Below are 5225 nucleotides of genomic sequence, written 5' to 3'. Positions count from 1 at the left end.
TTAGTCGAGTTTAAGGGCTAAATTGAGTTTTTTTATAAAAAGTTTGGGGTTTATGTAATTGTCAAGTCTTTATTTATTGTTAAAATCATACCTAACATTATGTTTTAATTTCATTTTGGCCACTTACCATAAAAAATATAGAATTACTGACATGATAATTCTTTTATATTTTTTAAAGATGATTTGATATTATTTTATGATAACACATTAATATCACTGTTAATTTTTTAATGACGACCGACTAAAATAAAATTAAAATATAATATTAAATATAAATTTGAGGAAAGAAATTGAATGATCATATCGTACTTTACACTTAATTATAGAAAAGAGGCCGTACAAATCACGTGCATGCAACTGAAGGAAGTTTGAAAGAACCATTTTGCACAAAATGTGAAACAGCTGTCGGCAAAACAATGGTATAATTGTGTCGTAGTCCACAATCCACACACAACGAATTGGCGTTTTGCTTTGCTTGGCTAGTCTGTATATTTTTTTATTAAGATAAAATAATATATGTTTTAAATATTTTTAATTATTTAACAATGTCAATTATGTTACAATTATTAATGTTCGAACTTAAAATTTTAACTAATAACAACTATTATTTTAATTAATGAGGTAATTTGATTTGTTCTTTGTTAATCATATTTAAAGTGATAAACAAAACAATGATAACTTAACCAATAATAAATTGATTTACTGAGATGAGACATTAGATTTCTTAAACAATGTTAGGGGGTTCGAAATCTGGCGATTGCGAATGGAGTAAACTTGGTTAGGAGAGTCTCCCTTGTCTCTACAATATCCGAATCGGATTAGTTAATCAATAGATCGAATAGAAGATGTTATACAAAAAAAAAAAAAAAAAGACAAACAAACAATGGCCACTTACATTACATGCCATTTTTTTAGCCTTTGGTGTTAACAAATTTGATATAAAATAAAATAACTTAAAGATTTGTCGTTAATAATTAAGAATAATAAATTAATGTCAAAATATAATTTAATTTATTGATATTTAATTTATTTAAATTAATGTGATATTTAAATTCAGAAAATTAATCGATTTAAGCCTCAAACTAACAAAAATTAATGTGATATTCAATCTTCAAACCCTTTTTACATACAATTAAGTCTTTAAACTAACAAAATTAATCAAAACAACACTTTGACCGATAGAAACCATCATTAATCGTTATGATGCAGATATAACGGCCCATGATGTTGATGTAGTGGTCTATAGTACTGACACAATCCACATATGAATAATGGCATGGTAGAGCATCCCAATTGATTTTTTTCAAATAATTTAGGGACTTAATTAATATTTTAGAAAGTTTGAGAACTTATTTATTCTTTAAACAAAAAAATATTAAAATGTTAAAATTTATTAAATGTTAAAAAAATAAAAATAAAATATTTTAAAAATTTCAAAAGAATATAAAATAATAGAAATTATAAATTATTTAAATTTAAAATTTAAAAGTAATTATAAAATATTAAAAATTAAATACTTTCATAGAAAATATATTTGTTTGTCTCTCATCAATTTGATTTTGAGTCTACTACTATTATTCAAATATATTTTACTAAAATCAACTTTACATTTAAGTAATAATAACTTTTTATGTTCCTTGCTACAGTTTAAAAAATGATAAAAATATAAAAAAAATAAAAAAATATGAATAATATTAAAATTATAAAAAATAAAAATATGAGAAAATGAATTATTTAAAATTGTAAAATTTATAAAAAGATAAAACAATTGATTTTAGCTTAATAGATCTGTTACTTATCATTAGTTGGTTTAATTTGACAAAATTTATAAGTTTGAGGGTGAAAAACATAAAATCTTATTCATTGGGCATGTATTTATTATGATAAATATACCAAAAAATATTGTAATCTATTAGACCCAACTTATATATTACGACTAAATCTAGCAGATTACAAGAAATATTCAAAAAAAAAAATCTTCAACACTTTAAAATCATAACATGACAAAAAACTATAGTAAAAACATAAAATATCACGAGTAGTACAAAATATCAAATAACCAATATCAAAATAATTCATATATTAGCAATAAAAGTAATATATGTTATAAAATTTGTATCTTAAAATATAGACACACGTCACCAAAATAAAAACAGTTTGAAAGATGGAAACATTGCAACAAAAGTATGGTGAGTGATGTGTCAATCCTCCAAGTGTCAAATTCAGGATACCTATCCAAAAGTATCCAAAAGAGGAAAGTTGAAGGAGTGAGCTAGGGGGCTCAGTGTGTTCCAATGAGTACATAATAAATCATACAAATAAGTTTCAAAATTTAGTTTAGTAACATAACGTAATAGTGACAGTGAAGTTTATTTAAAACACATAATCATTGTACTGATATGCAGTTCCCCATAATAGCATCCATAAAAACTTACTTTATACCAATTGGGTATAGAAGCCAACCTAAGAGAATACCTCGAGCCATAAGGACTTACGTTAGATAAAGTGTAGGAGCCCAGCTGGGGGTGCCTCAAGTCTATAAGGACTTACTCTATGCCTATTGAGCATAGTATCCATCCTAAAGGAGTGCCTTAGGATTCATAAGATCTTACCTTAGGCCCATTGGGCCCAAGAGTCTTCTTAAGTACAAAAACAATTACCAGCTTGTTTGGAGTTGAACCTATAGATACTTTATAACACATCCTAGAGAGTACCTCGAAGAAAATAGATTTAGATAGTATCAGTAGAATCAGGAAATAATAAATCAGACATATTTGTTTTTCAATAAAACCGATAACTAGAGAACATGTATTAAGTAAACATATTTTATAATCAGTAAATCAAGAATCATAGAATCATGAAATCATAAATTAGATATATTTTTTTTCAATAAAACCGATAACCAGAGAACATGTATTAAGTAAATAAGGAATCATAGTTTTAATTAGATAAATAATTCATAAGTCAAATTGATGTGATTCCTGGCAGAAAAGACCTGAAAGAATACCCAAGTGAAATTACACATGAGTGGAAATTCATAAGTGAGCCCATTACACATGAAAGGGCCAAGAAATTCCAAGCTACCATGGAAAGTTTGATTACTTCAAGCTTGGGACGCGAAGAAGAAGAACCAAGGGATGAACACTTTACTTTGATTATGCATGAATTTTCATGAGAATTTAAAGCATGCATTACATTTAAGCCTCTAGTTTATTTAGAGAAGTAGTTCGTTTATACATTTAGATCATTTAGTAAGCCACTTCATTCATGCAACTAGTTCATTGAATAAAGTCAATTCATTGATTATACTAGTTCATCAATTAAACTAGTTTATTGAACAAACTAGCTTTTGATTATTCCATGCATATTTTCATCTAAATTTTGAATAAAACCTACCTTTGTGTCTAGGTGCATTCACGTGTAGTGGGAGCATTGACCAAGAAAGAGTCTTTTCATCTTTAACCAAGAGACAAGCAATTGAAGGCCTCCTTAATTCACCTATTCGAGGCATTCAAGGTCTTATTTATCATCTTTTGAAGGGTTTTCACATTCTAACAAGGAGACATGCAATGACAAGCATTCAAACCTTGCATTCAAAGCTTTATTATCATCGTTGAAGGCTTTTCACGTTCTAACAAGGAGACATGCAATTAAGGCTGAATTATTTAACTTATTATTACAATTAAGTGATATAAATCAACATAGAATGTGAAGGGATACTCCAAAGTGAACGACAAGAGTGTTACAACCATTCAATTCCTTTTATTTCATAATCAAACAAGACAATGCAACCCAAGAGTCATTCACCCATTTGGATGAAAATAAGGTAAAATTATCTTCGAAGTGTATAGATTCATTCTCAAATGATCTAGAATATTCAGTAGCCTTAAAGATAAGAAATGACAAGGCATTTAAGCTCATTCAAGTGTATTAAGATAATCATTCATTCTTTTTTGTAAAACCTTTGATATGCTGCCTAGAACTACTATAAATAGACACCTTAGATTCATTGTAAATCAACTTAGAAAGATTGCTTTCATTATAGTTCTTTTGAAAGAACTCTATCGGCTTCAAGTTCGTCTTGTAGTCTTCAATCATTCTATTTGTTATATTGTTAGTTCCTAGCTTTTCTATAATTAGCGGGTCATGTTCCATATCCTACCACTTCATTTCCACTTTGTTATATTGTTGGTTCCTAACTATTGTATAGTCAGAGGGTCACAATCCATTCATTTGAAAATCATTATTTCCACGTCAATACCATTCATCCTTCACCATCGTCAATTTCATTCTTTATACCACAAAAACAATCACTCTTCCAACACCGCTAAACCACTTAAACATAACCTTCATCCTATCATTTTCATTATCAATATATCTATTTTCTACTTTCAACATTGTTTGTACAATTTCAGAATTTAAACACAAGCATTGTAGAATTTCTTACTATAATCATGATCGGGCACACACATATATGACTCAAAACACAAAATCAGGATCATATTATTTGGTATTAGAGCGTCAATTCAATACGATTGTGAAATTTTCTGTCCCATGTTAGTTAAAAAAGTTTCAAAAAAAATTCTACAAAAGCAAAATATTCTTAAAGAGTGAGGGAATAATATGTTTTTCTTTGGAAAAAAATATATTACATCATTTTCTTATTTGCCAAATTACAATTCCTTTGTGTATTCTCATCATTTCTTTCTTTGTAGCCATTTTCTCTTTACTTATATCATTCTCCTACCAAGCCACAATTATTTCAGTCAAAGTCCATTTGACACTTTTAAGCTTTGAGAGAGTTACAAAAGGACTTGAAAGAGAAGTAAGAGTGGTAAAAGGAAAGATAACACATTAAGGTTAAAAACCATATTGAGTAAAACACGAGTGAGAGTGACTTTTCCTTAGAGTGTGTAGTGAGGATTTGCATTGGTGATGATTTATATTTTTTTGTTTACTAACTATGTCTCAACAATCGAGAGACAATTCTCATGTTTTAGGGCAATGTGACGTCCAAAATGATGGGGGGGCACCTAACCTACAAATACGAGTCACAACATGAGAGATGACAAGGATATTAAGGGAATAGTTGGATCCCCTTCATGAACTTATGGATTGCCTTGAAGATGAACACACTTAAGGAGTCTGAGAGCAAGTGCATGAAAAAGATTCTTATTGGGACCGTCGATACACCCCATGGCGCAGCGGAAACAAAACACGATGAT

This window comes from Hibiscus syriacus, unplaced genomic scaffold (genome assembly GCF_006381635.1).
Source record: "Hibiscus syriacus cultivar Baekdansim isolate YM2019G1 unplaced genomic scaffold, ASM638163v2 tig00110065_pilon, whole genome shotgun sequence".
NCBI classification, from domain to species: domain Eukaryota; kingdom Viridiplantae; phylum Streptophyta; class Magnoliopsida; order Malvales; family Malvaceae; genus Hibiscus; species Hibiscus syriacus.
This window is presented reverse-complemented; position numbering follows the sequence as displayed.